The following is an 11,365-nucleotide window of genomic DNA, read 5'->3' as shown; positions in this document are numbered from 1 at the left end:
CCAGCACCACTCAGGAGGTGCCGTGGCACAGGAGGAAGCAGCTGTCTCGCTTCTGCTCAGCCCCATGGAGTGCCAAGCTGGCTTTATTCTGAGGGTCTGTAAGCACCTCTGCGAACTGGTCTAGCAGCTGCTGGGTGGGGCCCAGGAACCTCTAGAGCTCTTGCCCTTTGATCCCGTGCAGCCCAGCCGGCAATCTGAGGCCCCGACCAGCTCCCGGTTTCTTCCTGAGACACAGCCTGAACCCCGCTGCCACCCACAGAGAGCTCCTGCACAGCACACCCCCCCCCCCCCCCCCCCCGCCCCAGGGCTGGCACCATGACTCAGGCTGTCACTGTCACCACAGTTCTCTGAGTGAAGCCTTCAGGGGCGGGTGGCCATAGGAGGGGGGCTCTGAACCCCAGCGCACACACCAGACTAGGTAGCTGCAGAAAGCGTGATTGCAGGTGGCCTCCACTCCCACCCCAGGAATGCCAAAGAAGACAGGGAGTCACCACTGATGAAAGTGACTGGCACCCCCACCTGTACCCCCTCCATGCCCCCCACCCGTCCGTCATCCCCCCCCCAGAACTGGGTGAGGAATGAGTAAAGCCGGCCTGGTGTGTGTGGGGTGCAGCCCGGGGCCCACGGGGAGGAGCCTGGGAGCCTCGGAGCCTGGTCCCCCGGGGTCTTTGGCCGCTGTCCTCGGAGGTCTGCAAAGGCCACCGCTTAAAGGCACAGAGGAGCAGCTGGGAACGAGAACAAAGCAGCCAGGCCCCCCTCGGAGGGAGGAAGGAGCGAGCCCCAGGAAACAGCTGAGAGCGCTAAGCTCAGCGTGTTTTTCTCCCCTGCTCAACAGTTCTGCTGCCACGGCAAACAAAAGATGTGCCTGCTGATTCCCTCGCGTGTTTGCATTGTGCTGTCGAGCGGGTCTGGTTTGTGGGGGCGGGCCAGCAGTTTCTGGCTCTGCAGGGCGGGGGAGGGGGTGAGGGGGGTGTACTGGGGTGCTCTGTCTTCTCCAGCACCCGTCCCACCTGGCCTGGCCCTCCTCTCCGTGTTGCCCTGCCAGGTGCCCAGCTTCTCAGGCTCCACAGTAGTCATGGGTGACTTGCTGCCCTTGAATTTGAAGGCCCTTCACCTGCCAACCCAGGCTTGACTCCTGGGGGGGGGGGTGTCTGTTAAGACATGACCTGTACCCCCACGCCAGCTCCCTGCTCTCATCAGTGCCAAGGTCACAGTCTACACTGCTGTCTGTCCAGCCCCAGCCCTGCCAATCTGCTCCCACGGGTGAGAGTGGTGGCAGCACCTATGGATGGGGAGGAGGGATGTGTACTAGTGTCCCAGCTGCAAATGCAAAAGCAGGAGAGGAGGTAACAGGTGCAGCCACTGGCCAGACCCCTAGATCCCTTGAGGGCTGCCGCTTCTGCCCCGCCCCCCCCCGGGGGGGGGCATTGACTGGTTCTTGTTCTGCTGATGGTGTGGGGCTAAAGAGAAAACACCCAGACAGCCTGTCCCAAGGGGCCTGGGGCCTTCCCTGCAGTTCCCTGGTGATTGCAATTCTGACCTTCTGGTCTTTGCTCCCGCAGGAGTTAAGGAGCCTGGCCCTGTGCTGCCTGGACAGACCCTCCTCCCTCTCAGCTCCCAGGAGGCGGCTCCCTGGCAGAAGACAAGGCAGAGAGGGCAGGCAATTAATTTTTTCAGCTGGAGGCTGCAGTGGAATGTGGGTGCTTTCACGCTGGCGGGCATCTGGAATTCCATCTTCTCTTGCCCAGTGCTGCACCTCCGGGCTGCAGAAGTCCACCCCTGATGTTCTCGGTCTTTAGGGCCAGGAGGTACATTTAGTCCTGAACGTTCTTTGGGGTGAGTTGGAGGAGGCTTGGCCTGGGTTTCTTGCTCTCTCCAGGCATCCCCCCCCCCAAGAGGTGGCCAGCTATGTCTTCTCTCCTTTCCTAGGGTCCTGGGACACAGCTGGGGTCTGTCAGCCTCTGCAGTGGGGAGCAGTTTGAGGAGCAGAGACACAGAGAATGGAAAAATTCTTGGGAAAGGAAAAGAAAGCAGCATAAAACCAACACAAAGATTTTGCAACCCTAACTTCTCTTTTTTATTATCTTTATTTATTGGATAGAGACAGCCAGAAATCAAGAGGGGAGGGAGAGACACCTGCAGCACTGCTTCACCACTCGAAAAGCTTTCCCCCTGCAGGTGGGGACTGGGGGTTCAAATCCTGGTTCTTGCGAATAGTAACATGTACGCTCAACCAGGTGCACCACCACCTGGCCCCACAATCCTAACTTCTCACACTAACCCTAGCCTCAACCCTGAGCCTTAACCCTAACCTACTTTGTAGATGTGGACAGGGAAAGGGAATTCTATGAGAAGAAAAGAAATTCTGAAGGCAGTGTGTAGAGCAAGAAAATAACCTGGCTGGAGAGATAGCATAATAGTTATGCAAAGAGCCTTCTGTACTCCAGGCACCAAAGGTTCCAGTTTTAGTCCCCAGCACCACCATTTAGCAAGAGCTGAGCAGTGCTCTGGGAAAAACAAACAAAACCTACTTCACCTGCCTGTCACAGATATCTCTTGGTTCAGGGGCTGGGTGATGGAGCACCTGGTTGAGCACACATGTTACAGTGCACAAGGACCCAGGTTCAAGGCCCCAGTCCCCACTTACAGGGGGAAAGCTTTGCAAGTAGACAAACAGTGCTGCAGGTGTCTCTCTGTCTCTCTCCCTCTATCTCCCCCTACCTTCTGGGTTTCGGCTGTCTCTATCCCATAAATAAAGATAATAATAAGGAAAAGAAATCTCTTAGTTCCAAGTTCAGGCTTGGTGGTAAGATTAAACTGTGGTTCAGTTTTTCGAATTTACAAATTTGGGAGAGAGGGATAATTTATTTCATAGGATTCTTCCCTAAGTTGAACAAGCAAAATCATGTAAAGCATGTAAGAATATAATTTTAGAAATTTTTCTTCATGAGAGAAAGAGAAGCAGAGACAGAGAGACAGAGACTAGAGTACTGCTCAGATCTCCTTATAGTGGTGCCAGGGACTGAACCTGCCACCTCTGAGGCCTAAAGTGTTGAAATCTGAAATCTGGTGTAGCACCTCTTCCATCTCTTCCTAGTCCAAGGGCATATTTAGCTTGCATTTAGTCCCCAGTAAGTGTTGTCTGTTGTTACTTCTGGTTTTTCTCCCATTGTGAGTCACAGTCCCTTGTTCTGGACAAATCTCCTCTCCACTCCACACCCCCCTGATCCCCCCACCTTACAGAGAAGCTGCTGCTTATCCATTGTGCTGATTAGGGACTTTAATCCTTCATGTCATTTGCTTCTGAAATCTGCTGTTTGGATGGCTGCCACACAGTAAGAAACTCACCATAAACTGGGTCGAGGAGAGCTCTTCATTCCCCACCATCTGAACATCAGCTTGTTAGAAAACTTCTTTCTTTATATTTCTTCTATTTGATAGGACACAGAGAAATTGAGTGGGGAGATAGATAAAAAGAGATACCGGGGGCTGGATGGTGAGCAGTTGGTTGAGTGCACATGTCACAATGCACAAGGACTCAGGTTTGATCCCCCCGCCCCCGGTCTCCACCTTCATGGGGAAAGCTTTTTGAGTGGTGAAGCAGGGCTGCAGGTACCTCCCCCTTCCCTCTCAATTGCTGACTGTCTCTATCCAATTAATAAATAAAGATAATTTAAAAAAAGAGAGAGACACCTGTAGCCCTGCTTCATTACTCAGGAAACTGCCCCCTTTGCAGGGGGTGGGGTGGGAGGTCTTGAATTGGGTCCTTGAGCATGGTAAAGTGTGCCCAGCCCCTTAGAGTCTTAGAATCTTTCTTGAAGCCTCTCCCACCCAGGAAGAAGAGCCAGAACCAGAAAGAAATTTGGTTCAGGATATGGCCCAACTGAAACTTTATAGAGAGTGGAATTGTACCCACAGACATAGCCAATTCTCTCCCTAGTTCGGCACCCAGCATCAAGGCCAGCTGGTCAACCCTGTCCAGAATGGGTTTCAGAGGATCTCTTTATGAGGAAATTAAGTTCCTAAAAGGAAACACCCAGGTGGAATTCCTCATGAAAGAAAGAGCTTGGCAGGATCACCCTACAGAGAAACACAACTGTTGACAAGCTTCTTTTTTTTTTTTTTTTTTTAAATATTTATTTTATTTATTCCCTTTTGTTGCCCTTGTTGTTTTATTGTTGTAGTTATTATTGTTGTTGTCGTTGTTGGATAGGACAGAGAGAAATGGAGAGAGTAGGGGAAGACAGAGAGGGGGAGAGAAAGATAGACACCTGCAGACCTGCTTCACCGCCTGTGAAGCGACTCCCCTGCAGGTGGGGAGCCGGGGTTCGAACCGGGATCCTTATGCTGGTCCTTGTGCTTTACGCCACCTGCGCTTAACCCGCTGCGCTACAGCCCGACTCCCTGTTGACAAGCTTCTAGTCAGCTTTTTGGTGTCACACTTTTTTAAAAAAATTATTTAATTTTTTATTTATAAAAAGGAAATATTGACTAAACCATAGGATAAGAGGGGTACAACTTCACACAGTTCCCACCACCAGAACTCTATCCCATCCCCTCCCCTGATAGCTTTCCTATTCTTTAACCCTCTGGGAGTATGGACCCAAGGTCATTATGGGATGCAGAAGGTTGAAGGTCTGGCTTCTGTAATTGCTTCCCCACTGAACATGGACGTTGACTGGTTGATCCATACTCCCAGCCTGTCTTTCTCTTTCCCTAGTGGGGAAGGGCTCTAGGGAAGTGGAGCTCCAGGAAACATTGGTGGGATTGTCTGTCCAGGGAAGTCTGGTCTGCATCATGCTAGCATCTGGAACCTGGTGGTTGAAAATAGAGTTAACATACAAAGCCAAACAAACTGTTGATCAATCACGAATTTAAGGGCTAGAATAGTGCAGATGAAGAGTTGGGGGCCCCTCCATTTTGTAGATAGCTAGCAGGCATATTTTAGTTATATTCCAAAGGGCCTGTGGCTATACTAGTTTTTTTGTTTTTTGTTTTTTTGCCTGAGCCTGAAATCTGATATGGAGGTGAATCCTAATTATTGTCTGGGGAGGTGATGTCATGGCTGGCAGAAGGACCAGAAAGCTGGATCAGGGAAGAGAGTAGCTCCCAAATGTGGGAAATGTGTATAAATATTGTTGACTGTAAACCCCATCAATTTGATCTGGTCTGGGACCCATATTCAGCTTAGGAGCCTATGTGGCCTGTAGATCTGAGCTCACATTCTGTGGTCATAAGTAGGAACATTTCAAGCTGCCCCAATATCAGGACCCATCTTCCTCAGGTGTAGCATAGAGTATATTGTCCAGCCTCCCTTCAGAGGATGGAACATTCTCTACCACTGTTGATCCAAGTTGAGGGCAAGGTCCTATGGGGGCCCACGAAAGGGTCTATTGTGTTGTTCCTGCTAGGAATGACCGGTAACAATGGAGAGAGGGATTTGTTTGAGGTCTAGGCCCATCATGTTTGTTTGGGAATCTCAGAACTCCCTGACTAGGACCCCAGCTGATGGAGTGGCCTGATAGTGACTAAAGAGTCATCGTTAAAGTATGCCAGTCTCTTGCCCTTATTCAGCTTTTGCAGTCCTTGCTTTGATGAGGTTAGCTTTGGAGTGAGAGAGCTGTAATAGGAAGTAGGAGAGGAGGGTATCTAAGTCTAAGTAGGGTGTCACACTCTTAAATATCAGTAATCAATTATCATTTGGGGAAGAAAGAAAAATTTTAAAAAGCCCTCCAGAAGAAAGAAATGCCAAAACAAATGGAAGAAAGAAACTTGTAGTAAAGAGGAATAATCAAGGAAGTAGAAGAGAACTTTTTAAAAAGCTAAATTAGGGGAGTCGGGCTGTAGCGCAGCGGGTTAAGCGCAGGTGGCGCAAAGCACAAGGACCAGCATAAGGATCCCGGTTCGAACCCCGGCTCCCCACCTGCAGGGGAGTCACTTCACAGGCGGTGAAGCAGGTCTGCAGGTGTCTGTCTTTCTCTCCTCCTCTCTGTCTTCCCCTCCTCTCTCCATTTCTCTCTGTCCTATCCAACAACGACAACAACAATAATAACTACAACAATAAAACAACAAGGGCAACAAAAGGGAATAAATAAATAAATAATAAAAAAGAAAAAGAAAAAAAATTTATAAAAATAAAAAAAATTTAAAAAAGCTAAATTAGTATATTCTGATATTTAGTGGAAGTTGCTGCATCCACAGAACAAGAACAGATACTATAAACAAACAAACAAAACAAAAACATGGAGATGAAGAAAGACAGAAAGGCATATTGAAGTAAAAAAAAAAAAAGCTCAAATTCACTTGCAGAACAACTTGGAAAATAATCTCAAAAAATGTTGAAAAAGAAGTCAGGGAAGTCAGGAATAGTACACCTGTTAGAGATGGCGGATGAGGGTATTGTAGTGCTTTGGTTTCATTGATTTGATTTTGTTGTTTACCAGAGCACTGTTCAGCTCTGCTTTATGGTGGTGCTGAGGATTGAACTTGGAACCCCAGAGCCTCAGGCATGACAGTCTTTTTGAATAACCATTATGCTGCCTCCAGGGTTATTGCTGAGGCTGAGTATCTGTACTCTGAATCCACGGCTCCTGGTGGCCATTTTTTCCATTGTTGTTGTTATTGTTGCTGTTTTTACTGCTGTTATTGCTGTTGGATAGAACAGAGAAATTGAGAGAGGAGGAAGGGAAGATAGAGAGAGAGGGGGAGAGAAAGACAGACACCTGCAGACTTGCTTTACTGCTTGTGAGGTGACCCTCACCCCTGTAGGGGGCTCGAACAGGGATCCTTGCACTGGTCCTTGTGCTTGGCACTACATGCACTTAACTGCGCTACCAGCCAACCCCGTTTCTTTCTTTCTTTTTTTTTTTTTGCCTCCAGGGTTATTGCTGGGGCCCAGTGCAAGTACTATGAATCCACCGCTTATAGAGGCTATCCTTGTTGTTTATCATTGTTGTTATTGCTGTCATTGTTGTTGGATAGGACAGAGAGAAATAGAGAGAGGAGGGGAAGACAGAGGGGGAGAGAAAGACACCTGCAGACCTGCTTCACCACTTGTAAAGCGACTCCCCTGCAAGTGGGGAGCCTCAGGCTTGAACTGGTATCCTTACACAGGTCAGGTGCACTTAACCCTCTGTGCTACCTCCTGGCTTCCTGTTTCAATCTTAAGTGGCTTTATCTTTCAATGATTCGTATTAAAATACTTAGAAATGCTATAAAGTCTAGGAGAACCTGGGGCAGTGGGAGTGGGTGATAAGACAATATTGGCCATGTGTTGGTAATTGTTGGGCTGAAAAGTAGTTCAAGCATCACATGGAACACCGGAATATCAGAGGAAGCCCCATGGGTGGTGGTTCCCAGTTCCATTCCTGGCATCACAAAGTACAAGAGTGGTGCTTTGACATCTTTCTCCCTCTCCCTCTTCCTCTCCTTCTACCTCTACCTCTACCTCTCCCTCTTTTCATCTGGTAGAGTGCAGGAATTATATGCATGGGATTCCTAGTTTGATACCTGGCCTCCGCCGTCGCTCCCCTACCTCCTCTAGCTCATGAAACAAATATATATATATTTGCCTCCAGGGTTGTTGCTGGGGCTCAGTGCCTGCACTTCTTCTAGCGTTTGCCCTTCTTCCATAGCCAGTCAACAGCTTCAGGTTGAGCCTGATGTAAAGTTTCGAGACCTCCTTTGAATCTGGAGAGGTGGCAGTCGTTGACTATGTGGGTCATAGTCTGTCTGTAGCCACAGGGGCAGTTCGGGTCGTCTCTGGCTCCGCAGCGATGGAACATAGCGGCGCACTGGCCATGGCCTGTTTGATAGCGATTGAGGAGGGCCCAATCATAACGTGCTAGGTCAAAGCCGGGTTGACGCTTGCAGGGGTCTGTGATGAGGTGTTTGTTATTTACCTCAGCTGACTGCCAACTCTATGAATCTACTGCTCCTAGAGGATTTTTTTCCCATTTTGTTACCCTTGTTGGGCTTGTTGTAGTTATTGTCATAGCTGTTGTTCTTGGATAGGACAGAGAGAAAGGGAGAGAGGAGGGGAAGACAGAGAAGAGGAGAGAAAGACAGACACCTGCAGACCTGCTTCACCACTTGCGAAGTGACCTCCTGCAGGTGGGGAGCCGGGGGCTCAAACTGGGATCCTTGCACTTTGCGCCATGTGCGCTTAACCCACTGTGCTACTGCCCGACTCCTGAAACAAATATTTTTAAGTGATAAAAAATATGGGATGTGGAAGTCATGTGGTAGGGCAGTGGGTTAAGCGCACATGGTGCAAAGCACAAGGATGTGGCGCAAAGCACAAGGACCGGTTCGGGCCCCCGGCTCCCCACCTGCAGGGGAGTCACTGCACAGGTGGTGAAGCAGGTCTGCAGGTGTCTATCTTTCTCTCCCTCTCTCTGTCTTCCCCTCCTCTCTCCATTTCTCTCTGTCCTATCTAACAATGACGACATAAATAACAACAGTAATAACTACAGTAAACAACAAGAGCAATAAAAGGGAATAAAAATAGCTGCAAAAAAATATGGGATGTAATACCAAATAATAATAAAAAAGAGATATGTTCTGAATTTTCAAAGATAAAGCAAGAGAGGAAATAAAGAAAATAGAAGGGAATGAATGATCAGAGAAATAATAAGAGAGAAGTTCCCAGCCCCGATAGCTAATGCTTTTTGGATGGAGCCCAGCCGATGGCTGAGCGAAGTCCCACACCAAAGAGCATCACTGTGGCCAGTGATGTGGGAGCACAGGGCTGGGGAACAGCCAAAACACACCGACCCTCATGAACACACACAAATAAAACATTGCAGGAGCATATATGTGACTGAGTGTAGCTATGTATAGCAGAGTATCTCCTGGGGAAACGTCCTAAAGTCAGTGAACTGGACCATGTTACCATATGTGCGGACCTGAGTATAAGACCCTGGGCTTCATCTGCCATGGGGCAGCTTCATGAGTGCTGGAGCAGTGCTGCAGGTATTTTTTTTTTTCTCTGTGGCTCTCTCCCTCCTTCCTATTTCTGTTTGTCTTATCAAAAGAAAGGGGGAAGAGAGAAAGAAAGGAAGAAAGAAAAGGAAAGAAGAAGAGAGAAAAGAAAGGAAGAAAAAACAGTGGCTGCCAGGAGCAGTGGTGTCTCATTGCATGCACTGAACCTTAGCAATAACTCTGGTGGAAAAGAAAAAGAAAAAACAAACAAACAAAAAAGCCGAATCTATTAAAGTTCCCCTAGGGCTGGTAAAGTAGCATCACGGTTATGCAAAAGACTTTCATTTCTGAAACACCACAGGTCTTAGGTTCAATCCCCAGCACCATAAGCCTGACCTGAGCAGTGCTCTGGTTAAGATAAAGAAATAGGGGGTCGGTGGTGACTGACCTGATTGAGCACACACATTAGCATGCACAAGGACTCAGGTTTAAGCTCCCACTCCCCACAAGCTTCATGAGTGGTAAAATAGTGCTGCAGGTGTCTCCCTCTCTCTCCCTCTCTCTCTCTCGAATTTTGATTGATTTATTGTTTATATAGAACAGAGAGGAGTTGAGAGAGAGAAAAAGGAGCTAGAGAGAGAATAAAAAAGAGAGACACTTGAAGCACGGCTTAACTGCTTGTAAAGCTTCCTACCTGCAAGTGGGGACTGAGGATTTGAACCCAGGTCCTTGAGCATGGAATGTGTGTGCTCACCCAGCACCCTCTGTCTTCCTCTCTATCTCCCCCTTCCTTCTCAATTTCTCTCTCTATCAAAAATAAAAATAATAACAAAACAATAATAACATCTCACCTACTTGTTGGTTCTATCTTGCATGTTCTCTGGAGAGTCAAATTCCTGCCTCGTGATTCAGCTCAACTGTCCCTCTTCAGTGATGTCATCCCCCCCCCACACACACACACACCACTCTGGCTTCCCAGTGCCTATCTGCACTTCCATTCCATCATGGCATTTACTCTCCTGTCCCCACTAGTCTGAGTCCCCTCAGCAGCAAGAGTTTTCAGATTGTGGCCAGGGAGGTGGCACAGTAAATAAAGCATTGGACCCTCAAGTATGAGGTCCTGAACTCAATCCCTAACAGCACGTGTACCAGAATGATGTCTGGTTCTTTCTCTTCTCCTATCTTTCATCAATAAATAACAAAATCATTTAAAAAAAATTTTTTTTAAGTTGTCAGACTCCCAGAAATCACTGCAGGGCACAGCTCAGGACTTGTTGGACAGTGAATGGGAAACATCTAGTTACCGGCTTTCCTGTTGTTTATTTAGCAAATGTTTTCTTGGTCTGCACCAAGTGAGGCCCTGCAGTAAGTACCTGGTTTGGACACAGAGATGAGTAAGACCTGAGCCTCAGAGGAACTTACAGGATCCTTCTGTCTGGACGGATGTAGCACTGGACAAAATGCCAGGGCAACAGATGTAAACTGGACTGTCCTAAGTAAGCCGGAACATCTGGTCACCCAAATTATATAGATGAACTTCTATGAAAACAGCAGTCCGTGCTGACTCATGCCCAACCCGACAGACTCAAGTCACTTCCAGATTTTTTTTTTTTTTTCAACAGAGCACTGCTCAGCTCTGGCTTATGGTGGTGTGAAGGACTGAACCTGGGGCTTTAGAGCCTTTGGAGTCTCTTTGCATAACCATTACGCTATCTACCCCCACCCCCACTTCCAATGACTCCTTATTAGTGCTTGGGTCCTGTATGCTTTTCATACTTGTTATCCGTGCAAAAAAAAAATCCATAAAATTTAGGATCCTAAGAGTTTTGTTTGTTTGTTTTTGTTATTATTTTATGCCTCCAGGGTTATTGCCGAGGCCCCATATCTACACTGATTCTAGCATCCATCTTTTTTCTTTTTTTTTTTTTTTTTTTGTTGTTGTTGGATAGGACAGAGAGAAATTGAGAGAGGAGAGGAAGATAGGGGGAGAGAGCGAAAGAGATAGACATTTGCAGACCTGCTTCACCGCTTGTGAAGAGACACCCTCACCCCCACCGCAGATGGGGAGCTAGGGGCTCAAACTGGGATCCTTGTGTGGGTCCTTGCACTTTGCACTATCTGAGCTTAGCCCAGTACGCCACCACCCAACTCCTGATCCTAAGGTTTTACCAACATTGCACACATTAAAAAAAAAGTACTGAGGCAGTTAGATAAAAGGGAAAAAAGCAAATAATGAACACTTTCTAATGAGTATACAACTAATAAAAGAACAACTAAACACTTTCTAGCCTTTCTTCCCTAAAGATTTATTTTGTTTATTTCATATGAGATAGAGACTTTACAATGAGAGAGAGAGAGAGAGAAACTAGAGGACCACTTTAGTATATATGGTGCCAGGGATCAACCTGGGAGCTTAAGGTATGTCGGTCTCACACTCTTATCA

The 11,365-nt window shown here is 47.6% G+C and overlaps 1 protein-coding gene across 1 annotated transcript in view; it reads left to right on the top strand.

Moving 5' to 3' along the window:
- Window positions 1-11,365, top strand: part of GRK7 (G protein-coupled receptor kinase 7) — a 42,985-nt gene that overhangs the window by 11,836 nt on the left and 19,784 nt on the right. The gene's annotated exons all lie outside the window — the stretch shown is intronic.

The sequence above is a fragment of the Erinaceus europaeus genome, chromosome 9 (assembly GCF_950295315.1).
Source record: "Erinaceus europaeus chromosome 9, mEriEur2.1, whole genome shotgun sequence".
In the NCBI taxonomy this organism is placed as follows: domain Eukaryota; kingdom Metazoa; phylum Chordata; class Mammalia; order Eulipotyphla; family Erinaceidae; genus Erinaceus; species Erinaceus europaeus.
Note: the sequence above shows the minus strand (reverse complement) of the source record. Positions and strands in the feature narration are given on the sequence as shown.